Source organism: Hypanus sabinus, chromosome 16 (genome assembly GCF_030144855.1).
Source record: "Hypanus sabinus isolate sHypSab1 chromosome 16, sHypSab1.hap1, whole genome shotgun sequence".
NCBI lineage: Eukaryota > Metazoa > Chordata > Chondrichthyes > Myliobatiformes > Dasyatidae > Hypanus > Hypanus sabinus.
In genome coordinates, this window is record NC_082721.1 from 21,907,308 (window position 1) to 21,934,300 (window position 26,993).

General features: G+C 41.2%; 1 protein-coding gene across 1 annotated transcript in view; it reads right to left on the reverse strand.

Annotated features, from left to right (window-relative positions):
• Window positions 1-26,993, reverse strand: part of LOC132406058 (CUGBP Elav-like family member 4) — a 568,100-nt gene that overhangs the window by 103,107 nt on the left and 438,000 nt on the right. The window lies entirely within an intron of this gene.

Here is a 26,993-nt window from a genome sequence, read left to right on the forward strand (position 1 = left end):
TTCAGCTCCACCATTCTATCATTCCATTAACTAGGAAGCCTCTCCATCAAGTGCAGAAAGGCCTAGTTAGCAACATTCTGAGTATTAATTACAGCTTTTCAAGACAAATGAGCTTAGCTTCGGGGTTTAGGACCTGAATTCAATCTATACCACCAACAATTAACTTAGATTTATAGAATAACTTTAAGGAGGGTGACCAGAACATGCAGGAAGGATTGGAGCAGTTTGCTGTGCTTTTCATGAGAATAATTGTCTCACAGCTCTTACTGTAAAGTGATCCACTACAACTGAGGTCAACTCATTCTCAGCTGTGGCCAATAATTGATGACTTTGCTTCCTGAAGTAAGCATTCCCTGTAATTTCCTACCAGCGCTCTTTGAGTTAGTTCATTACCTACTACACAACCATAGAAATTCTCCACTTAAGATCAAATTAAAAATTCATCAGTGTTACCAGACATAGTGTTAAGATGCAGATCAAGCAACTAAATATTTATGTGATAAATACTGTTCATCAATCACTGTTGCACTGTATACAGGTATATCATGTATACATACATACAAGCACTCCCTCAATCATAGCAACAGCTTACATTTATCCAGCACCCTTATGACGTAAAGCACTGCCAGGCATTAGCACTCTTGTGAATCTAAAACGCATATTTTTACGGGAAAATTTGGAAAGTTTAAGATTAAGAGTGTGATCAGGAAAAAAACTGTCACCGAAACACAAAAGGATATGCTAAGCTATTACCCAATAGCTGGATAAAAGAGATGAGATATAAAGATTATATAAGATTAATACAAGCCAGATTCATACTGATTAAACACTAAGTATAAGATATTTATAATCTATAGAATTTACATTCTATAATCCAGTCTATAAGCAAAGATTAACTTGAAGAAACTATTGGGTATCTGGGTGGAAACTAAGGATTGAAATCACATCAGCTGGATTGTTACATAGCTCGATCCCATTTGAAGTTGTCAATGCAGTTTTCCATACTTCCTTATGATAATAAAAAGAAGCCATTTATTCATTGGGTTTTTACTAGCTCATAGAAAAATCCCAGGTTCCCACTAAGCTTTCCTAATCTCCTCATGTTCCCTCATCAACTCCCTCATATATCTATTGCATGTTGAGCTGGCAGCCAATAGAGTATTTGCCAGTTCAATTGTCCTCCCAACCTCTTACCCTTCCTTGCAAAAGCAAAGAGAAAGAATTTCATTCAGGTTATCCAGCTTCCACAGAGCAGAGAAAGGACCTTATTAGGTAAATCTTTTTGTCTGATGGTCTTGTATCCCCATTTTATCCAATTTAATCTCAAATCAGCACCTATACCATGAGGTTGCCATTTTAAATTGGATGCATCATCAGAGGTTTGGTCATGTGACTTCCTGGCTTTGCTATCCCCATACCATCGGCTGGCTGACATCTCGTTGTCATGATTCAATGTTTTCCTTCATCCAATGGGAAAGCAAATGAACTTGCCACCGTCCAACTGAGTGGAGCTTCAGTCAAACTTTCTTTGCTTTTTTTTGCTTTTACATCTCTTTTTCTGGTATAAGTATAACCAATAGAAAAGAAGATGAAGAAAAATTTGCACATTTTCTCATAAATTCAGTGATAATAGCAACACGACTGTGGGCCCATCAACTCTTCCCCAGTTGTTGCTGCTCAGCTTTATCTTTCCCCTGGATCTGCCCTTGTGCATAATTTTTTAAAAATCCCTGCCTTCTGCTTGTTCTGATGAATGGGCACCACCTTTAACTTTGTCACACTTCGTGTCAGCTGTGATGCAGTGTTAGCAGTCTTGCCTTTTAGTGAGAGAACTGTGGCTGAAGGCTCATTCCACAGCACAAAATTGGGAGTGGTGCTCCAGTGCAGCGCACAAAATGAAATATTGTTGGCTAAGATGGGTGCAAAAGTACATCTGCACTATTTTGAAGAATAGAAGTGGAATTCTGCCAAATTTCTTGGCCACTTTGAATTTACATCACGTTTGGTTATTCTGGTGATTTGGGAGCTTGCTGTATGTATATTGGCTACGTGACTATGATTGCATTTCAAGAACTGCTTCATTAGCTGGAAAGTGCTTTAGGATTGTCTGAAAGGAACGTGAATGGTACTTAATAAATTCAAGTGAATGGACATAAAGATAATGGAGGTTACTATCCCAGCAGGTCCAGGGACATTGATGTGAATATCTGGAATAGGGAAAGGATGAAGAACCCAGGCACCTAACCCTTTGACAACTAAATGGGCCTATGGAGCACTATTACATACTCAACACAGCTGAATCTATTTCCATTTCAACAACTATTCATTACAGTTTATCTAATGCATTGTTAATTGTGTGAAGGGATTACCAACAACAAATGTAATTATTAAATTATCACTTTATAATTACATTGGTATACATGGAACTTCAATGTATTTTCTTTTGGGTATAATAGAGCACTCCAATACTAGATTATTAATACATTTAATGTCTTCATTAAGTCATGTATTGTTTTAATGGACTCGGCTCTGAATATTCGGTTCCATTGGTCGAGTTTCTCGGAGGCTCATGCCTCATTTCTCTACTCATTTGCAGGCGGAGACAGTGATAAAAGTGAATATTGGAAGGTCGCTTTTACAATAGGGAAGTCAAAAATATGTCCGGTGACTGTATTACTACACCCACATAAACCCAGAGTCATGGCATTATAAAAATTATGGTACAGAAAGAGGCCATTGAGCCTATCAAGTCAATTTCAGTCAATATAGTGATATCTCGTCAAATCTTATTTCTGAACACTTCTGCCATAGTCTTATATATTACAGCAGTAATAGATTAAAAATAAGATGTTTTGCTCTCTTTTATCACTACTTATTTTGTATTTCTATATACTTGTATACATAGTATTTCTTATCGTAAGTTATGTTTTATATATTGCACTGTACTGCTGCCACAAAACAACAACTTTCACGTATGTCACTGATAATAAACCTGACTCTGATTCCGATTGTACGCTCAAGTTCTTCTGTGAACGCCAGCGTTTGCCATTCTCAGATTTTCTGACAGTATCATGGTCCCGTCTGCAGTGTAATAGGTCATTTGCACCAACGACCAAAACATCTGAGGATATAGTGAGGGCAGCCCACTAGTGTCGCCCTGCTTCCCATGCCAACATACCATGTCCGTGACCTACGAACCCAGGAGTGGCCAACCTTTTACATTCCACGCATCAATTTTTTCACACACGAGTTCAGATGCGCCATACAACTCTTGTACCCCCATTCAATTCTTGTAAAAATATGTTAATATAGACATATTTAGCATTTTTACATGATATATTGATTTAATATCTAAACAAGATGAACATTACTTACCTTAATGAGACTTTTAACAAATATATTTTGTCTTCTTTTGATTTCTTCCTTTTTCTTAATCACATATTCTTTCCATAACTCAGACCCAAGCACTAGCTTCAGTTTTCCTTCTATTTCAGTCTGATGTTGTGTTTTATAGTATCTATTAAGATTATGTCTTCTATTATGTGAGAAAGTGTTTTCACAAACAATGCACAATGATTTACCTGACCCACTATAAATAAGAACTCATTTCCCCACTGCTCATTGAATTCACACTTACTATCACTTTCTGCTTTTCTTTTGCTAATTTTCTTTTGCACTGTGATGGGTAACTGAATGTAAAAACAAGGCTTAATTTTCAAAAAAGTACAAAACTGCAAATGCTCACAAAGGACGAACAAAGCACAACTCCATAGCTTGCGAGTATCGGTTGTAAACTGACTGGCAAAATCCTGCGACACGCCAGTGGTGCAGATGCCTGGCGCCTCAGTATCAAATGTTTATTGAACAGTTATGGAACAATTGCAGAACAAAAGTCCTTCTTTTCTATTTTGACTCATTGAATATTTTTTTTAAAATTGAAAACAGATTAATGTGAAAGAAGATAACATTCGCCAAAAGATGAGCATGAAATAATAAAATCACTAAAACTAATTGCTAAGTTTTAGATTTATTCTCAGTAAAACCCATTTCTAGCTCTAAGCTACTTGAATTCCTGTTAATAGATTTTTTTTCTACAAATCGGTTTTTGGTTAATACTTTTTGCATGAGTAGGCTTACTTATTTATTATTATCACTGGGGTGCAATGTGCCAGTTCTAATCATCAAATGCGCCACTTTTGGCACATGCGCCATAGGTTGGCCAACCCTGTATTAACCCATATGTTGGAGGAAACCAGAGTACCTGGAGGAAACCCACACTGTAATGGAGTTAGTGGGGGGAAATCAAACCTGGGTTGCTGGAGTCGTACACTACCATACCACCTGTACTAAGATGCTCTGCTGCCCTATATTGTAAAATTTGCCTTTGGTTGCTATGTTGGCTAATGTTTCAGGTGAAGAATGCTTCACCCGAGAGAAGTTAGAAACCAAACGTGTGCTATGCTTCAAGGAAGGGGAAGGCTGAAGGGAACAAAGAAAGTGTCTGCAGTGGGGTAGAGAGAAATGACACAGATATTCTTGGTGTCAGCTGAGACAGGGCTATGAAAGCTCAGACTATGACCAATCTGAGTGGCTAAGAGTAGCCCTTAACTAATGATGATCTGACTCAAGCAGATGTAAGTAGATAGAAACAGAGGAGAACATGGCAGATGCAAATATCTGAAATAAAATCATAAGATAGCTGGCGGTATCTGGAAACAGATGTAAATCTTCCATTAAGTTACGCCTGATACATTGAAAGTCAGTGAATACAGGCCATTCAACCCCTCATCTGATCTACCATGTGTTAAAACCAGGATGAGTTTTTGCAGTATGATAAGCAATGGAGGAGAGTATGGCTCACTAAATAATCCAGCAACTGATCAACAAACATCTCTTGGAAGCACCTGGTATGAATAACTCCAAGCTCCCTGCAACCTCATTATCTGAAGATAGGGGGGGGAAGGAGCACAAAGGGGGAATGCCCTGCAAAAGGACACCCGCTGGCCACAACATCCTGCATCAACACCTTATGCTCCAGGCCCAAGTACTGTGATCCAACCATCTTCCCTCCACATACCATGGACCTTGGTCCCAGCCTACAGAATCAGGCCTTGATCTTCAGACCGGGCAATGGGTTCTGACCACTGTCAGCTTTACCACAGGCCCAGAAACTGAACATTAGCTGATGGCGCCACTCACATCGCACCATGGATCCAGGTTCCATTCGCTGGACTTCTCTGCACCATAGACTGACTTTCCAGAAACTCACCCAAACTTCCCCCCCCCCCCCCCCACAAACCATCACTCCCCTCACCTCCTTGAGCAACTGCAGCCATTCCATCTTCAGTGACTCTGGTCAACTCTATGGTCCCAGGCTCTGAGCTTTGGAAATCTTCAAGTCTCCATCTCTGGACAGCATCCTGATCTCTGGATACTACCCCACCCTCAGCACCCAAGTGAGGCACCCAAAATCCAGTTAATTTTCTCTGTTCGCAAGTCCCCCAGATCTGATCCTTTTCCAAAACCCACTGGATTTTCCTTTGTCAGGACTTGTTCTTTGATTGAACAGTGGCACAGATGCAGTAGAAATGTTCCCATGCAGGTCCAGAGCAGGAGCTTGAAAATCCTAGTCTCCATACAAGAGAGGAACTGCTTTGTGGAGCAGTCATCATCTGAATAGTCTGAGTCAGAGTAGTAATGCTTTGACTCAACAGGCTTAAGTGAGAACAGGTGGAGATGAGGTAAGTAGGTAAGTATATTTCTTTTTTTTAGCTCATGAAATAATTGGGGGAATTTCTGCAGGGCCAGTGTTGTGTTCTGGGAGTCAGATGTGAAATTTCCAGGAGACTTCCGGCCTCTATGATGGGCCCATCTGCACCAGGTGCATTGAGATGCAGTTCCTTACAGACCATGTTAGGGAACAGGACCTGCAGCTCGATGACCTTTGGCTTGTTAGGGAAAGTGAGGAGGTGATAGACAGAAGCTACAGGGAGGTAATCACCCTAAAGCTACAGAAGACAGATAAATGGGTGACTGTCAGAAGAGGGAAGAGAAAATATCAGATAGTGACGAGCATCCCTGTGGCTATCCCCATCAACAATAAGTTCTCTATTTTGAGTATTGTTTGTTGGGGGAGCAACAGAGGCCGTGTGTCTGGCACTCAGTCTGGCCCTGTGGCTCAATAGAGGACGGCAGCAGTAATAGAGAACTCTATAGTTAGGGGCACAGATAGGTGATTCCATGGATGCAAAAAAAAAACATGGATGGTAGTTTCCCTCGTACGTACCAGAGTCCGCCATTTTTCTGAATGCATCCACATTACCTTGAAAAGGGTGGAACAGCAGACGGAAGTCACGGTACAAATTGGTACCGAAGACATAGGCAGAAAGAGGGAGGAGGTCCTGAAAACAGAATACTGGGAGTTAGGAAGGAAATTGAGAAACAGAATCCCAAGGGTAGTAATCTTAGTATTGCAGCCTGTGCCACGAACAGTAGAGATAGGAATAGAATGAGTTGGCAGATAAATGCATGGCTGAAGAATTGGAGCAAAGGGCAGGGATTCAGATTTCTGGAAAATTGGGACCTCTTCTGTGGCAAGTGTGACCTAAACAAAATGTGACAGGTTGCGCTTCAATTCGAAGGGGACCAATATTCTTGCAGGCAGGTTCGCGAGAACCATTGGGAGTGATTTAAACTAATACTGCAGGGAGATGGGACCCAGGTTGATAGAGCTGAGGATGAGCCAGTAGGTTTACAAATAGATGATGGGTGTAACATGAATATAAGGAAAGACAAGCCAAAGATTGGGTACAAATGCAGACAGAGCAAAGAGTACTACAGAGGCACAATTCAAATGGGTGAAGAATGCAGGACTGAAGGTGCTGTATTTAAATGCACACAGCATTTGGAATAAGGTCGATGAACTCGTGCCGCAGTTAGAGATTGGTCAGTATGATGTTGTGGGCATCACTGAGTCATGGCTGAGAGAAAGCCAGAGTTGGAAGTTTAACATCAAAGGACATACATTGTATCAAAATGACAGGCAGGAAGGCATAGGCGGTGGTGTGGCTCTGTTGGTAAAAGATGGAATTACATCTTTAGAAAGAGGTGACATATGGTTAGAGAATGTTGGATCTTTGTGGGTGGAGTTAAGAAAATGCAAGGGTGAATAAACCATTATGGGAAACATACATAGGCCTCCAAATAGTAGCCAAGTTGTGGGTCTGAGGTTGCAAAGGGAGCTGGAAAAGGCATGTAATAAGGGTAATGTCAGGATTGTATTGGGGGACTTCAATATGCAAGGGGATTGGGAAAATTAGATTGGTTCAGATTGGAAGAGAGGGTATTTGTTGAATACCCATGGGTTTGCTTTTTAGAGCAACATGTGCTTGAGCCTACCAGGGGAAACGGTTTCTCAGATTGGGTGTTGTGTAATAACCCAGATCTTATTACAGAACTTAGCGTAAAGGAACCCGTAGGAGGCAGTGATCATAATATGATTGAATTCATAGTGCAGTTTGCAGAAGCATAATTCACATATATCAGTATCACAGTGGAATAAAGGGAATTACAGAGGCATGAGAGAGGAGCTTGCCCAGGCGGATTGGAGGAGGATACTGGCAGGGATGATGGCAGAGCAGAGGTGGCTGAAATTTCTGGGAATAGTTCACAGGGCACAGGATAGATATACCCCACAGAAGGAAAAGTTCTCAAATGGCAGGGGTAGGCAACCATGGCTTACAAGGGAGGTTAAATACTGTATAAAAGCCAAGGATAGGGCATATAATGAAGCCAAAGTGAGTGGGAAGTTGGATGATTGGGAAGTTTTTAAAATCCAACAAAAGACAACTAAAGAGCCATAATAAGGGAAAAGATGAAAAATGAGGTCAAACTACACAATAATATAAAACAGAATACTAAAAGTTTTTTTCAATTATATAAAAAAGTAAAATGGAGGTGAGAGTTGATAATGGACCACTGGAAAATGGTGCTGATGAGGTGGTAATGAGAGACAAAGAAATGATGGATAAGCTTAATAAGTATTTTGCATTAGTCTTCTCTGTGGAAGACACTAGCAGTGTACCAGAGGTCCGTGAATATTAGGGAGCAGGAGTGAGTGCCATTACCATTACAAAGGAAAAAGTGCCAGGTAAACTAAAAGGTCTTAAGCTGGACAAGTCACCTGAGCCAGATGGACTACATCACAAAGTTCTGAAAGAGGATGCTGAAGAGATAGCAAATGCATTAGTTATGATCTTTCAAGTACTGGAATATTGCAAATGTCACTCCTCTCTTTAAGAAGGGAGGAAGGCAAAAGAAAGAAAACTATAGGCCAGTTAGCCTGACTTCAGTGGTTGGTAAAGAGTTGGAATCCATCATTAAGGATGAGTTTTTTTGGGTAATTGGAGACTAATGATAAAATAAGTCAGTCAGCATGATTTCTGTAATGGGAAATCTTTCTTGCCTGACCTGTTAGAGTTCTTTAAGGAAGTACCAAGGAAGATGAACAAAGGCGAGGCAGTGGATTTTCAGAAGGCATTTGATAAGGTGTCAAACATTAGGCTGCTTAACGAGTTATAATCTAATGGCATTACAGGAAAGATACTGGCATAGATAGAGAAATGGCTGACAGGTAAGAAGCAGTGAGTGGGAATAAAGAGGGTCTGTTCTGGTCGGCTTCCAGTGACTAGTGGTGTTCTTCAGGTGTTAGTATTGGGACCGCTGCTTTTTACATTGTCAATGATTTAGATACTGGAATTGATGGTTTTGTGACAAAGTTTGCAGATGATATGAAGATAGGCAGAGGGGTAGGTAGTGCTGAAGAAGCAATACAATTGCAGAACGTCTTAAGACATATTGGAAGGATGAGCAAAAAGTAGCAGATGGAATACAGTGTTGGGAAATGTATGATAATACACTTTGGTAAAAGGAACAGAAGTGCAGACTATTACCTAAATGGGGAGAAAATTCAAACATCAGAGATGCAAAGGGACTTAGTCCTCAAGCAAAACTCCCAGAAGGTTAATTTACTGATTGAGTTTGTGGTAAAGAAGGCAATGCAATGTTGGCATTTATTTCAAGGGGAATAGAATATAAAAACAAGGAGATGATGCTGAGGCTTTATTAGACTGTGGTCAGGCCATACTTGGAGTATTCTCAACAATTTCAGGCCCTATATCTCAGAAAGAATGTGTTGTAATTGGATGGAGTCCAGGGGAAGTTCACAAGGATGATTCTGGGAATGACGGGGTTAACATATGAGGAACATTTGGCAGCTTTGGGCCTGTACTCACTGGAATTTAGAAGAATGCGAGGGATCTCATTGAAACCTACTGAATGTGGAAAGAACCAGATAAGGTGGATGTGGAGAGGATGTTTCCTATGGTCGGGGTATTCAGAACTAGAGGGCACAGCTTCAGAATTGACGGGCAACCCTTTAGACCAAAGGTAAGAAAGAATTTTTTTTTGCCAAATAGTGGTGAATCTGTGGAATGCTCTGCCACAGACCGTGGTGGAGGCCAAGACCGTGGGTATACTTAAAGCGAAAATTGATAGTTTTCTGATTGGTCTGGACATCAAAGGTTATGTCGAGAAGGCAGGTATATGGGGTTGGGTAGGATCTGGGATCAGCCATGATGGAATGGTGGAGCAAATTCGACTGGCCAGATGGCCTAATTCTGCTCCTATGTGTTATGGTCCTAAGGACTGATTCTGGAGAACAGGAAATTGTTTCTAAGTGTTGAAGTTTGTTGGTATAGCTCTTTATGCTCATTTTAGGCTCTCTACAGAAGTGCATCTCAGCCTATGTTAAGCACTTGGGACATTCTTGGGCTTTAAAAGCTGCTTCAGAAAGGGAAGATTTCCTTCATTGTCAGGAATGACATTTGGGAAAGAGTACTGGTGGTTCCAGTGGTTCGAACCATGCAGAAACCTCGTGATCTTAACTAGTGCAACTCACATTTCAATGCAAGTACAAAATGGCTAGGGAAGAATAAAATGGTACAGTTTATACGGAATTAGAAAAAAGCCATTCAGCACAGTAGTGAATGAGCTAAAAAGACAAAGCAGAAAGCCAAATTGAAACAAAGTCTGTAAAGGGTACTTAAGCTCTTTGCATCATCCTCAGATCTTCAGTGCTGTAAAAATGCTACATTTCTTTAAAAATGGTATTTTTCTTTATTTGTTCACAGATGTTAGGGTTAGTGGCAACACTTGGATATTTTGTCCATCATATGATAATGTTCTCTGTGAAGATCTGGTGCCATGCCCAACATCCAATTCTACTCTTCAGGTTCACACCTCCTTATTGACTAAGGTCCCAATTTTCAGACCCAATCTCCAAAGTCAAGGAATATGATCATATCTATTGTAAGCTAATATGCCCCTCCTCCTGAAATATATACTTCAAGCATCCACACCTCTTTGAATTAGAGAGGGAATTCCTTCTCATCTCTTTCTTAATCAACTGACCACTTACTCTGAGACAAGAACTGGTTTGCCCACAGAAGACAAAGAGTGGCTGTAGACAGGTCATATTCTTCATGGAGGTCGGTCACCAGTGGAGTGCCTCAGTGATCTGTTCTGGGACCTTACTCCTGGTGATTTTTATAAATAACCTGGATGAGGAAGTGGAGGGATGGGTAGTAAGTTTGCTGATGACACAAAAGTTGGAGATGTTGTGGATAGAGTGGAGTGCTGTCAGAGGTTATAGCGGGACATTGATAGGATGCAAAACTGGGATAAGAAGTGGCAGATGGAGTTCAACCCAGATAAGTGTGAAGTGGTTCATTTTGGTAGGTCAAATATGATGGCAGAATATAGTATTAATGGTAAGTCTCATGGCAGTGTGGAGGATCAGAGGGATCTTGGGGTCTGAGTCCATAAGACGCTCAAAGCAGCTGCGCAGGTTGACTCTGCGGTTAAGAAGGCATATGGTGTATTGGCCTTCATCAATTGTGGAATTGAATTTAGGAGCTGAGAGGTAATGTTGCAGCTATATAGGACCCTAGTCAGACCCCACTTGGAGTACTGTGCTCAGTTCTGGTCGCCTCACTACAGGAAGGATGTGGAAACTATAGAAAAGGTGAAGAGGAGATTTACAAGGATGTTGCCTGGATTGGGGAGCATGCCTTATGAGAATAGGTTGAGTGAACTCGGCCTTTTCTCTTTGGAGCGAAGGAGGATGAGAGGTGATCTGATAGAGGTGTACAAGATGATGAGAGGCATTGATCATGTGGATAGTCAGAGGCTTTTTTCCCAGGGCTGAAATGATTGCCACAAGGGGACAGAGATTTAAGGTGCTGGGGAGTAGATACAGAGGAGATGCCAGGGGTAAGTTTTTTACTCAGAGAGTGATGAGTGTGTAGAATGGGCTGCCGGCAACGTTGGTGGAGGCGGATATGATAGGGTCTTTTAAGAGACTCCTGTACAGGTATATGGAGCTCAGAAAAATAGAGGGCTATGGATAAGCCTAGTAATTTCCAAGGTAGGGACATGTTTGGCACAACTTCGAGGGCCGAAGGGCCTGTATTGTGCTGTAGGTTTTCTATGTTTCTAATACTATCTGACTCTAGGCACTGCAACCAGTGGTAAAAGTCCATCTGTATCTACCCCATCACCCTCCTTAGATTCATTCACACTTTATTGAGATCACTATTCAATATTCTCAATCACTGATGTTAGCATTTTTAAGAAACTATAGCCACTCTGAATGTGCAATGATTTGAATCCATTCCTTCAGGTTCTTTTCTTAAATAATTAATTTTATTTTAATAATTCTTCTTTTCTCTTAAAAGAAATGTATGTTTAATATCGCAGAGCTTTCTCTAAGGACAGCAATGGATGTTTCAGGTTGGTTTTTGTCAATGAATTGATCCAGTGTTTTCATACCACAGAATCTGTAATGCAGCCCGACACCTCCAGAAACATGAAAGGAATATTCTGAAATTTTAAAATCAACACTGCACCATCCAGCATATTGGGCCAGATTGCCAAAATCTTAGTCTTAGAAGTAGTTTTAAGGAGTGATTTAGATGAAGAAAGGGTGTGGAGATCTAGAAGGGTCTTGGTAGTGGCTAATTTACTGAACTGGTAACCCAAATACCCTGAACTTAGCGTTACAGTCAATCCAAGTTTGATTAATTTTATTGAGCAATACAATGTGGCGTAGGGTGGCTGGGTGGAGGTACATAGAAACACAGAAAAACTACAGCATAATACAGGCCCTTCAGCCCACAAAGCTGTGCCGAACATATCCTTACCTGAGAAATTACCTAGGGTTACCCATAGCCCTCTATTTTTCTGAGCTCTATATACCTGTCCAGAAGTCTCTTAAAAGACCCTGTTGTATCCACCTCCACCACCATCGCCAACAGCCCATTCCATGCATTCACCACTCTCTGCATAAAAAACTTACCCCTGAAAGCTGCTTCCAAGCAGTTTAAAACTGTGCCCTCTTGTGCTAGCCATTTCAGCCCCCGGAAAAAGCCTCTGACTATCTGAATGATCTCTCATCATCTTATACACCTATACATCTCTATCAAAGGGAATATAAGACTCCACCTTCCCTCCACTAGCCTGCAGGTCACCCTTGGCCAAGGGGTAGAACCTGCTTTGCTCCCATTACCCCCTCCCCCCACCCCAATCAGGGTCACATGAAGCCATGGGAGCAGGTGGATGGTCGTATGAGCAGCTGGTGCATATCACGTCCTGGTTATGTGACCACTGACTCCAGGCGGGCAATCTCTGAAGAGTACTGATAATGGCTGGGGTCACCTGTCTTGTAAAGACACTGCCCAGAAGAGAGCAATGGCAAACCATTTCTGTAGAAAAGTTTGCCAAGAACGAGATCATAGTATGTTCGCCCACGTCACACGCACAACACATAACAACTGAGCACTGTGGAGTAGGCCCTTCTGGCCATTCAAGCCATGCCACCCCCAGCAACTCCCCAAAAAACCCAATTGACCCTAACCTAATCATGGGACAATTTACAATAACCAATAACCCTACCTAGTATGTCTTTGAACTATGGGAGGAAACCGGAGCAGCTGGGGAACATCCATGAATTCCATGGAGAGGAACTACAGACAGTTCTGGAATTGAACTCTGAACTCTGGATCACCCCAAGCTGTAACAGCGTCACACTAACTGCTACACTACTGTGGAATTTAAACATAGTTAATGACAAAATACCATACAATAGTTCAAAATCCATTGCTCTTTGTGAAAGATGTCTATCATCTTTACCCAGCATGGCCTAAATGTGACTCCATACCAACAAGAATGTGGTTGCGTCTTAAATGTCCTCTGAAGCGGATTAGCAACCCATTCTATTCTGGGCTATAAATACTCGCATTGCCAATAGAGCCACATCGCAAAAACAAAACTGAAAAATTGAAGAGGTCTAGAGTGCAAACCCTGGCAGCTGAAGGTTGAAGTGATTTTGAAGATGTATAGAAATCCAGAGAATGCACAAGGTTGAGTTTTGGAAAGGATCACAGTGAGGGGCTAGTCCACAGAAGGATTGAAAACACAGAGAGAATTTTAAAACTGCAACAATGCCTAACGTGGAGAATGTGGAAGTGATAGGAGAATGGGGCTTTCTGTAGTTGTGCTATTGAAATCTCCCTCAGAGGATTTTCCTTCTTCAGGTCGATATTAAAGGTGCCTCTGGAGTGATGCACAGAACTGAACCTAATTTTAGATTTGTCTACATTGACTAATGTGGCTTTCACCTTAAGGCAACCTTTCATTGTGTGAAGTGTTGGAAGAAAGGAGAATAAAAATCTTGTTATTGCCAATTTAAAATGATCCCCTCCCCCCAGTAATTTCCATCTGACCATGCACCAGTTATGTGTTCCTCACTGTTGACAAATGAGTGCTCAACAAGTCAGACCGCTGAGCTCAGTGGAGAAGCTCATGCACTTTGTTAATTCAAGTAGCGCTTAATTTATTCACTTTCATTCCACAGCAGGCCTGCAGACACCTGGCGGTCATGATCAGTGGCAAGTGTGATTGGTTCCCTGAAGTGGTATCCCATACCTTGTTTGAGAACAAAACAGCTTCTCAAAGGAGCACAGCAACAGGAATAGATCCTTAAGTCTTCAGTAAGATAACTATCTTCCTCACAGTCCACATTGTGTGCCCGATGAAAAATACTTCCCTCCTGTTTTCTTTAGTCCTTGTCTTCTGTGGCTCATTTACTGATCAATGTCACTCTGCTTTTCTTAACAGCTAAATATCTATCAGCATTTAAAATTAACAATTCAGTTAGTATTTCAGAGACATCTAAACATTTCATATTGCTTGATATGTTTCCTAACTTTTGAAAGGTCTGATGCCCAATTACACTCCCTATTTATTCAAGACATTCCTTAAATCCTTTCAAAGACTGATGGCTCAAATAGTTCTGGGCTTTTATTCATCTCAAGTTCAAGTTCACTGTCATCCGTCTGTACATATATACACAAACAAATCCAACAATGTTCCTCCAGACCATGGTGCACCCACAAAATATACACTGCTTATAAAAAGTATTCACCCCCTTGGAAGTTTTCAAGTTTTATTATTTTACAATATTGAATCTCAGTGGATTTTATTTGGCTTTTTTGACACTGATCAACAGAAAAGGACTCTTTCATGTCCAGTGAAAACCAATCTCTACAAAGTGATCTAATTAATTTCAAATACAAAACACAAAATAATTGATTGCATAACTATTCACCGCCCTTTAGTATGACACACCAAATCAACACTGGTGAACCCAATTGTTTTTAGAAGTCACATAATTAGTTAAATGGAGATCACCTTCACATCTCCAAATGGAGAGTCAAGGTGTTTCAATTGATTCTGGTAAAAATACATCTGTATCTGGAAGGACCAACTGCTGTTGAGTCAGTGTTCTGGCAAAAACGACATCATGAAGCCAAAAGATCACTCCAAGCAACCCTGTGAAAAGGTAACACAAAATATTAACCTCACGATAGACTGGCCCCCTATCCGGCGGTGTGTGTGTGGGGGGGGGGGGGGGGGTGGAATCTCGTCCCTCTCGATCCCTTCTGTGAAAAGGTTACTGAAAAGCACAAGTCAGGAGATGGATTCAAGAAAATGTCCAAGTCACTGAAAATCCCTTGGAGTACAGATATGTCAATCATCAAGAAATGGAAAGAAAGTGGCACATTTTGCCAAGAGCAGGCTGCCCTCAAAAACTGAGTGACCGTGCAAGAAGGGGACTAGTGAGGGAGGCTACCAAGAGACCTATGACAACTCTGAAGGAGTTACGAGCTTCAGTAGCTGAAATGGGAGAGACTGCGCATATAACAACTGTTCATGAGTCGCAGCTTTTTAGGGAGAGTGGCAAAGAGAAAGCCATTGTTGAAAAAAAACTCAGAAGAACTCTTGGCTAGAGTTTGCCAGAAGGCATATGGGAAACTCTGAAGTCAGCTGGAAGAAAGTTCTATTGTCTGATGAAACCAAAGTCGAGCTTTTTGGCCATCAGATTAAACACTATGTTTGGTGTGAAATAAACACTGCACATCATCAAAAACACACCATCCCCACTATTAAGCATGGTGGTGGCTGCATCATGCTGTGGGGATGCTTCACTCCAGCAGGCCATGGAAGCCTGTGGAGGGTAAAATAAATAGAGCAAAATACAAAAAAAAATCCTGGAGGAAAACCTGATGCAGTCTACAAAAGAACTGTGACTTAGGAGAAGATTTATTTTCCAGCAAGACAAGGACACCAAGCACAAAGCCAAAGCTACACGGGAATGGCGTAAGAACAGCAAAGTTAATGTCCTGGAGTGGCAAAGTCAGAGTCCAAACCTCAATTGAGAATTTGTTGATGGACTTGAAAAGGGGTGTTCTCTCACGATCCCCATGCAATCTGACTGAGCTTGAGCAGTTTTGTAAAGAAGAATGGGGAAAAATTGCAGTGTCCAGATGTGCAAAGCTGATAGAGACCTATCCACAACACACCTGTAATTACTGCCAAAGGTGCATCTACTAAATACTGACTTGTAGGCAATGAGCAATTATGCACTCAATTATTTTGTGTTTAATAATTGTAATAAATTTAGTTCACTTTGTAGAGATCTGTTTTTACTTTGACACAAAAGAATCTTTTTCTGTTGATCAGTGTTGAAAAAAAACCCCCAAATTAAATCCACTGCGATTCAATGGTGTATAACACCAAAACATGAAAACTTCCAAAGGGGGAGCTTGTGTGATGTGTGTTAGTGGGATCTCCAAAAGTAATTATTTTGCCTTTGGTGTAGCAGCTCTAGACTTCTGTAGCCTCATTAGCTATGCCAGCATTCAATGGCCAGAATATAATGGCTTCAGTCCACTTCAGTGAATGTTAAGGATCAACCATATTGTTGTGAGTCTGGAGTCACATATGATATCATATACAGTATATGATAGACATTCTTCCAAAGAACATTATTAAATTGAATGGATGTTACAAAAAATTTATGGTCCTGTGTCATTATTATTAAGACAGGCCACTATTTTGTTTGTAAAATTAATGGGTTAACTGCTGTTATATATTATTTCCAGTATGGGTGAGCAGTAGGAAATCAGAATGGAGTGGACAGAATCACAATTAGAATCAAAGTAGGTACCATATAGTACATTGAGATACATTTCCTTGCAGGCATTACCAGAAAATAAATACATACAATAGAATTTATGAAAATCTAAAGATAAACAAAGACAAACAAACAACCAATGTGCAAAGGAAGACAAATAGTGCAAATTAAAAAAAAAGTATGCTGAGAACATGAATTTGAGAGTCTGTAGGTTGTGTTATCAGTTCAGAGTTCAGGCGAGTGAAGTTATCCACACTGACTCAGGAGCCTTATAGTAACAGTTCCTGAACCGGGTGGTGTGGGATCGAAGGCTCCTGTACCTCCTGACCAATCATAGAAGTGAGGAGAGAGGATGGCATGGAAAGAGCGTTGTTGGGGGGGGGGGGGAAATTCTTTCATATTTGATTATCATATGTTTGTTATCACTGACCTGACATATGCCGTGAAATTTGATGTTTTCTGGCAGCAGTACAGTGCAATATATTAAAAAAATAACAATAAGTTACAGAAGGAAATATTCGAAGATGAATACGAGCAAGCCACTTGGTCCCACCAAACTCTTCTGTCATCCAATATTGATCTCAATTAAACTGACCATAAACTGAACTCTGCATTCCCATCTTACTCCAGTTCATTACGATAATGAAAGTTTAAAGACAGTTGGACAGATACATGGATAGGAAAGGTTTAGAGTAAGGGTTCTCATCCTTTTTTATGCCATGGACCCCAGGTTGGGAGCCTCTGGTTTAGAGGGATATGGCCCCAATGCAGACATATCGCACCAGCTGAAATAGGCATCTTGACAAGCATGGACAAGTTGGGCTGAAGGGCCTGCTTCTATGTCGTATGACTCAGAAACCTTTCGTTCCTCCTTGCTTTTAAAGGATCAATCTAGTTCTGCCTTAAAAATTCCCATTCCACTGCTTTTTACAGGAATTAATTTCAGAACACTCACAAGAGAAAAAATATCACCTCATCTATATTTTAAATGGTGACCCCCTAATTTTAAATAATTGAAGGATAAATATTGGCAAAGCGCTTAAATCAACCCTATATGAAAAGAAATGGAGTTCTGGCTTCCTGCATGCTTTGTTAATGTCGTCATAAGCTACTGTTCGTTTGGGCCATGATACTCTGCCAATATTATGTCAGTAACTCAAGTAATTTACTTGTTAATTGTCAGAGGGGAGCTATTTACATTGAAGCTCAAAACAGCAGCAAAAATTGGCCAGTGGCTGCTCTGTTGATTAATATTTTGTGATTACCACTTAATTCATTATTTAACAGTATCTTGACTAAAGGCTTGTTGTTTGCCATTTGGGCTGCTAGTGCCAGAGTTAAGTGCTGAAGGTTCAACTGAAGGGTTCGGCAAGCATTAAATGGATGGTCGCAATCGAATAGGATTCTCTTGGCAAAAGGGACTCTTCACCCAGGTTAAGCACTGTGACTGACTGCAGAACCTCAGTGATCCCCACCCTCCTTAAACCAGCCACCCCAGAAGCAGAATGATTAAATGTTCGTCCAGGAACAGTTTGGAAAGAAGCTCAATTAAATGTCTTCCCTGTGCACAAAATGGCTCCTGCTTTTATTTTTGCAGCTGCAGGTACTGCACTTAAATTTAACTGATAGTAGAAACAGTTCACTACCAGGGGCTTACAGACGTGCTCCTTTTTATGTTTCTTATTATTCTTAAAAGATGTGCTCAATTTCAGGGAGAGAAGTGTCTCTGTTTTTCAACGAGAAAACAGACTAGCATTCCCTGGGTACTGTACAGAACCCGAGAATGTCCCAAATTGTTTCTCAGGCAATCAGGTATTGCAGTAACATAGCATAAATTGAGGAAGTTCAAAGTTCAAAAATTTATTATCAAAGTACATATAATGTTACCATATACAGCCCTGAGATGAATTTTCTTGTAAGCATACTCAGTAAATCTATGATAGAATAATAACCGTAACAGAATCAATGAAAAACCACACCAGCTTGGGCGTTCAACCAGTGTGCAAAAGAGCATGGTTATATTTCAGTAAGCAGACGTTGAAGGCAGGCGATTAACTAAATGGAGAAAGATTATAGATAAGTGAGATGCATCGTGATCTGGGTCTAATTGTGCAAAAATAACAGGCAGGTTAGCAAGTGGTTAAGAAGGCAAAAAAGATGTGTTAGCCTTAATTAATTGGAGATTTGATATAGGGAAGTATTATTACCATTGTTGAGTCTATAGGTGAGGCTACAACCGGAGTACTGTGCACATATTTGGCTCCCTTATTTAAGAAAGAACAAAGCAACATTACAGGCAGTCCAAGAAAATTCACTAAGCAAATTCCTGCAATAAGTAACTAAAGCAATTAGACCGATGCTCTTTGGAGTTTCGGAGAATGAAGGGTTATCCTACCAAAACATACACCATCCATAAGGGGGCACAACAGAGTAAATACCATGATTTTCCACCAGGAGGAAGAATGTCAACCAAGGGGATAGAGTTACAAGATTAGGAGTCAACTAAAGTGAGATGCACAGCAACTGAACCACAAATTACACTGCAAACAAAGATTCTTTTCATACAGTCTTCCCCTCAGCACTTTCTGTCCTTCAAATGTCAACCGAGGGGCTCCAGAGACCTGATATCGAATGGAAAATCACCCTCCAGAGTCAAGTTATCTAAGCACATTCTCCAGCTCACACACCAGGACATGATGTTAACTAATTTCCTGCCTCCGCAGACTGCGACAAAGGCTAATTCCACCATTCATTCCTCTGTAATGGCTGAGATCACCTAGAGATTACAGTTAATACCAATGCATTGGACCATCTGTTTTTTAAAATTTATTCACTTATGGGATGTGGGAGTTGCCAGGTGAGCCAGCATTTATTGCCCATCCCTACTTGTCAATGCACATGTGATGTTTGGCATTAAGTAACGTTGTGGAGCGTCTGTACAACAGCACATTTGATGCTGTATAGACTGGAGAAGAATGGATAGATATAGACTGGGGAAGATTGTTCTCCTTATGCCAGAAAAGATTAAGGGGAAATTTGATTAAAAGGATCAAATTCACTAAGGGTCTAGAAAGAGTGAATTAACATTAAAAAATATTTCAAACATTAGCATTATTTGTCACATGCAGGTCAAAAAGTTTGAAACACACAGTGAAAAGAGCCATTTGTTCAAACAGCAACACAGTCTGAGGATGTGCTAGATGCACGTTGCCTTGCTTCTACTAAACAGCTTCCTCCCACAGGCAGTCAGACTGCTAAATAGCTGCTCTACCTGACTCTGCTTTGGACACTTTTAACTTGCACTGGACACTTATAACTTGTGGCTGTTGTGTTTTACTATTTATTGTTACGTTTATTATTTAGTGTTGCGTTTGTTATATTATGATTGCACTGCTCCTGGGAAACGCTGTCTCATTCTGCCCTGCAGAGCTAATGTATGGTTAGAACAACAATACAATTTTGAATCTTGAATCTTGAATCTTCTGGTGCCAACATAGCACGTCCACGACTTATGAACCCTAACCTGTAGATCAATGGAATGCAACAGGAAATTGGAGCGCCCCATGACAACATATGCGGTCACAGGGAGAACATACCCATTCCTTACAAACTGCGGGAGGAGCTGAACCCCGGTCATTGGTGCTGTCAAGCATTACGCTGAGCACTACACTTAGCTGGCCAGTGGTGCAGTGACATCCACACTGGACTTTGAAGTGAGTGGTCCCAAGTTCGAGTCGGCCAGCTCCTTGCACGCTTTCCATTCGTGCTGGGTTAAGCGTCGAGCTAGACACTCGGCCTCATAAAAAACAAAGATGCTAAAGAAACACCAAGGAAAGGAACAACATAACCGCTGCATTATCGTGCTGCCCCAGATCCAAAGCTTGCAGACTGAAGCTGATTGGCACAAGGAAGTCGAAGAAGTCATGAGGAAAATATAAAGCAAAGAATAAACTCGTGAAGGAACTCAGCAATAATAAACCATTTCCAGATCCAATAGCAAGGGTCAAGCAGCAAATAGGTGACTGATGTTCGGGATCAAGATCCTGCATCACCACTGAGTGCCTAGAGGGAAGACAGCCCGAAGGTAGAAATGAGGTGGGGCAGAGGCAGATGGGTAGTAGGTGGAATCAGCTGAAGGGACAAAGTGTCCATTAAGGACCCAGTACAGACTGGACAGGCTGAATAGCTTCCTAAGCTGAAGCTATTCTATGATTCTGTTACCTGGAGCTGTGTACCGGAAAAAGCAGTAGAACCAAGTTTGATCATGATTTTCAAAAGTGACTGAACAATTTAAGAAAATGCAGAACTGTTGGGGAAATATACAGTCTGAGGGCTAACTGGTTTTCCCTTACAGAATGCAAGTGCTGTCTTGATGGACTGAATGGCTCTCTTCTGTCCTTTAACATTCCTACGATTTGAACACAGAAAGGTTCCATGTTATCAAGAATCTGAACAATTCATGGACCAGGAAGAGGCAAATTGTCCCTTTTCAGCCACAGATGAACTCTGAGTTAATGACACTGCTTAGCTCACTGTCTGCAGGTTCTCATCCTGACACTTTTTAGATGTGATGTGTTCTGCCTCCACTATACTCCTCACTTTTTCCAGTTTTGGTGTCATCTGCAAATTTACTGATTTTTCCACTTATACTCTTTTCCAATTCATTCATATATTTGACAAACAAAAAAGGACACAGACTGATCTCTGTGACACCCCTCTGGTACAGATCTCCAATCTGAAAAGCAAAACTCCATTACTACCCTTTATCTCCTATTACCAAGTCAATTTTATATCCAGTTTACTGCTTCACTGTGGATCCCATGTACTTGAGGTTTCCAAGAATGATCCCTGGAATGAAAGAGTTAATGAATCAGGAGCATTTGATGGCTCTGGGCCTGTACTCGCTGAAGTCTAGAAGAATGAGGTGGTATCTCATTGAAGCCTGTAAAATACTAAAAGGCCCAGATAGAGTAGAAATGGAGTGATGTTTCCATCATTGGGGGACCAGAGGGCACAGCTTCAGAATAGAGGGATGTTCATTTAGAACAGAGGTGAGGAAGAGTTTCTTAAACCAGAGGCTGGTGAATCTGTGAAATTCATTGCAACAGACGGCAGTGGAGGTCAAGTTATTGGGTGGAGTTTCAAGCAGAGTTTGACAGATTCTTGATTAATAAGAGCATTAAAGGTTATGGAGGAGAAGGAAGGAGGATGGGGTTGAGGGAGATAACAAATCAGCCATGATGGAATCGCAGAGGATACTCAATTGGCTGAATGACCTTATTATGGTCTCACTTGTTGATCAAAGTGTTTTTTTATCAAATCCTGTCTACCCCTTTACCTAACTCTCTTAAATTTGGAGCCTTTATTACTGAGCTCTCGATAATGAGAAACAAATACTTTTTATTTTCATCCTGTTTGTATTATAATTTTATATTTTTCAACTAAATCTTTGCCCATTCTCTTTTGTTTCAAAGAGGGCAACTCAAGATTCTTCTTATAAGTACACGTTTGTACAACCCTCCTGTTCTGCAGACATTCTTTATCTTGCCTGCACCCTCTCCAGTGTTATCACAACATTCCTGTATGAGGCAGCCAAAACTGCACTAAATAATTAAGCTGCGAACGAACTTCATTTTATACAGTTATTACATAATGTCCCTGCTCTTGTAGTTTTAGGCTGGCGCTTGTTGATCTTTGATGGCGGAGCAGAAAAATCTGATATAATTGTTTCAGGAAAAGTTGGGATGCAGGCCTATTTGAGGTATGTGAATGGTGGGGTTTAGGTGGCAGGAAGTAACACTAGCAGTATTTATTGTTTTTAACTGTTATCTGGTAGATTTAGAAAGTATGGTTATAATGATCTTCACTGTGTTGTATGGCCTTACACATCGAGAATGACCACTTAGGTGAGCCAGTGCAGGCTCACAGTAACTTAAACAGGAGCAAGCATTAGAAAGAGAAGAGAAGCAAGACATTTTAGCAGGAAGCATTTCCCTTTTAACAGCCAGGCAGTACGGACATTGAGTAATCCATTTAGTTCTTTAGAAACGTTATGGAGTTCCATCTGAGATTTCGGACAGAGATCTATGTAATTCTGCCATACATGTAACTGCCTGGTAGCCATGCCTCAGGGATCAGTGGTATAATAGTCACGTTGCCATATCTGATTTAAGAACCTTTAATATTGTCACTAGATGTTAAAGTAGAAAATCTTCCACAGCCCATTACAATTGGTTGCCGTTCCCCGGGGACGGGGGTTTGATTCTGTACCAGACAGGGAGGATGGATGTCCCAACTTCCTGGCAGCTATTAAGATTCACAGGTGAAATGATTTGTGATGCTCTCAATCCAGTTCCAAATGGAAATCAGTGCTGGGAGTTTGCTGTTGTAAATTGTACCCAATGTGCCACTAATTCATTGGTTTCAGCCTTGGCAGGTGAAAGCTGGAAGGTGTGACAAATGTAAGTAACACACTGCCTCTCCACCAAGGCTAGATTAAGGTGATCCAGACACCCCACTTTCCTGAAATCTGCTGATAACCTTGGACGTGCGGTGGGAAAGGGAGGCACATTGAGATGAAGGTCAACGGCCAGATGCCAAGTTAGACACCCCTCTGCCCTCACCTCTGCCTCCGGAGGGAGGCTGAAGCACAACAGAAAACAAATAAGATTGCAGATATTGGAAGCCGAAGCAAAGCCAGAAATGCTGGAAGAAGTATTGTGTACGGTTTTAGCCACCCTGCCACAGGAAAGACATTATCAAAATGGAGAAGGTGCAGAAGACATTAACAAAGATATTGCCTGGACCAGAGGGCCTGAGAAATAGGGAGAGGTTGGCCACACTGGATCTTTATTTCCTGGAGCACAGAATAACCTCAGAGAAGTTTATAAAAGTTTATAGAAGTTTATGGATAAAGATGGATGATCATAGTCCTCTCCCCAGGACTGAGGAGACCAAAACTAGAGAGCACAGTTACTAGATAAGAGGGAAGAGATTTAAAGGTGACCCGAAAGGTAACTTCTTTACAAAGGGGGTAGTAAGAACTTGGAAACAGCTGCCAAGGCTGATTGTCACATTCAGAATCAGAACCAGAATGAGGTTTAATATTACTGACGTACATCGTGAACCTTTGTTTTGTGGCAGCAGTACAGTGCAATACATAAAAAATACTTTAACTTAAAATAAATATACAGAAAAAATTAAATTAAATACTGTATGTAGTGCGAAGGGAGAGCAGAAATAGTGAGGTAGTGCTCATTGTTCACTGAGGTAGTGTTCACCCTCCAAACCCCTTCCCTCAGGTAGCTATCCAATGCCTCCTAAAACAAACACACTCAATATTTCAGGAACAACTTCTTCCCTTCTGCCGTCAGATTTGGGTTTGGAGGGTCATGGTCTGAATGTGGGAAATGGAGCAGGGGTGATTTTGCGATTGGCATGGACCAATTGGGCCAAAGGGCCCGTTTCCTTGCTGAATGATTCTATGAGTCTAATTCAGCCAATATCTGATCAACGACGACTGGCTGATAGTCAAGGTTTTGAGGCAATGCTCAGAGGAGCAGCTGCTGACCTGAAATGTCGACTGGCTTCTCTTTATACAGATGCTGCTTAAGTGCTGCTTCCAACCATTTTTTTGTATTGTAAAATTGAATCTGTCAGGTTTGTTCTCTGCACCAGCCTTTCACAGGGTCCCAAACCTTTATACCAACAGTGAAATAGTTGCTGAGCTGCGCTCATGGTTGTAATGTAGAACAGGCAGCAACTAAAATGCTGCTACACTCAGCAATGTGACAATCTCTTTCCATAATGTTGATTAAGGATAAGTATTGGACAGCGGGGATAACTTAAATAAAACACTGAAAGCTGTTAGTGCTCAGCAGGTCTGACAGCATCCACAGAGAGGGGAGATCTGATGAAAGGTCATTATCCTGAAATATTAACTCTCTTTCCCCTTGTCACAAATTGCTGTCTGACCTAATGAGCATTTCCTGTTTAGTATTTTGTATCTAGTTCAAGGATATCTTCCCCCACACTTCTCTGAAACAGAATCTTGTAAGATTTCAAATCTAACTGAGGAGAAGTGGAGGCTTTTCAGTTTAACAATGTGCCACTGTTCCCTCATGACTGGATGAAAGACATAGCCCACATTTTGTGCCCGAGTTACTATACTGAGCCATGAACCCCTCTGACTTCGAAGGAGAACCTCCACCAACTCATCTGCAAGATGGCACCTCAGAGACTGTAGAACACCACGAGAAATCTAGCAACTCTGGTAAAGGTCACTGAGTAACAACCAAGAAGCTACACTTGTTGAACTTCACTTCCTTCATTTTTGAATTGTTTCAACCAATGGTAACATTCCTTGCTGCTTCCCTGCTAAGCTCAGCTCACGCAAATCCATTATTGAAGATGGGGACAAGGAAACGGCAGACAAACTGAATAAGTATTTTGCATCATAGAAGACACTAGCAGTACGGCTGAAGTTCAAGGTGTCAGGGCTCATGAAGTGTGCGAAGTTATCATTACTAGAGAGAAGGTTCTTGGAAAATTGAAAGGTCTAAAGTTATATAAGCAACCTGGACCAGATGGTGGACACCCCAGTGTTCTGAAAAAAGGTGGCTGAAGAGATTGTGGAGGCATTATTAATGATCTTTCAAGAATCACTAGATTCTGGAATGGTTACGGAAGACTGGAAAATTGCAAATATCACTCCACTCTTCAAGAAGGGAGAGAGGCAGAAGAAAGGAATCTATAAGCCAGTTAGTCTGCCCTCAGTGGTTGGGAAGATGTCGGAGTTGATTATTAAGGGTGAGGTCTCAGGGTACTTGGAGGCACCTGATAACTTGGGCCGTAGTCAGCATGTTTTCCTCAAAGGAAAATCTTGCCTGACAAATCTGTTGGGATTCTTTGAAGATATAACAAGCAGGATAGACAAAGGAGAATCAGTTGATGTTATGTACTTGGATTTTCAGAAGGCCTTTGACAAGGTGCCACAGATGAGGCTGCTTAACAAGCTGTAAGCCCATGGTATTACAGGAAAGATTCTAGCATGAATAAAGCATTGGTTGATTGGCAGGAGGCAAAGAGTGGGAATGAAGGGAACGTTTTGCACGGTTTGCAGATGATATGAAGAAAAGTGGAAGGACAGGAAGTTTTGAGGCTACAGAAAGACTTAGAGAGATTAGGAGAATGGCAAAGAAATGGCAAATGGAGTACAGTGTCGGGAAGTGTATGGTTACACATTTTGGTAGAAGAAATGAAGGGGTTGAGTATTTTCTAAATGGAGAGAAAATGCAAAAATCTGAGGCACAAAGGGAATTGGAAATCCTTGTGCAGGATTCCCTAAAGGTTAATTTGCAGGTTGACTCAGCATTGAGGAAGGCAAATGTGATGTTAACATTCATTTCAGGAGGAAATATTAAGTTGAAGCTTTATAAAGCACTGGTGAGGCCTCACATGGATTATTGTGAGCAGTTTTGGCCCTTTATCTTAGAAAGGATGTGCTGAAACTGGAGAGGGTTCAAAGGAGGTTCATGAAAATGAATTCAGAATTGAATGTCTTATCACATGAAGAGCATATGATGGCTCTGGGCCTGTATTCAGTAGAATTCAGAAGAATGAGAGGTGATCTCATTGAAACTTATCGAATGGTGAATGGTGTTGACAGAGTGGATGTGGAGAGGATGTTTCCTATGATGGGAGAGTCTAAGACCAGAGGACACAGCCTCAGAATATAAGGATGTCCTTTCAGAACAGGGATGAGGAGGAATTTATTTAGCCAGGAAATGGTGAATCTGTGGAATTCTTTGCCACAGGCAGTTGTGGAGGCCAAGGCTTTATGTATATTTAAGGCAAAGGTTGATAGATTCTTGATTGATCAGGGCATGAAGGAATATTGGAGAAGGCAGGAGAATGGGGCTGAGGAAAATTGGTTCAGTTCAGCCGTGATGAAAAGGCAGAGCAAACTCAAAGGGCCAAATGGCTTAATTCTGGTATCTTTTAGTCTTCTTGGGTTTTGAAGTACTTGGAGGCGCATGATAAAATAGGCCAAGGTCAGCATGGACTCCTTAAGGGAAAATCTTGTCTTACGAATTTGTTGGAATTCTTTGAGGAAATAACAGGCAGGGTAGACAAAGGAGAGTCAGTGTATGTTGTTTACTTGGATTTTCAGAAGGCTTTTTACAAGGTGCTGCACATGAGGCTGGTAAACAAGAGCCATTTGGCATTACAGGAAAGATACCAGCATGGATAGAAGATCAGCTGACTGGCAAGAGGCAAAGAGTGGCAATAAAGGGAACCTTCTCTGGTTGGCTGCCGGTGACCAGTGATGTTCTGTAGGGGTTAGTGTTGGGTCTGCTTCTTTTCATGTTATATGTCAATGATTTGGATGACAGAATTG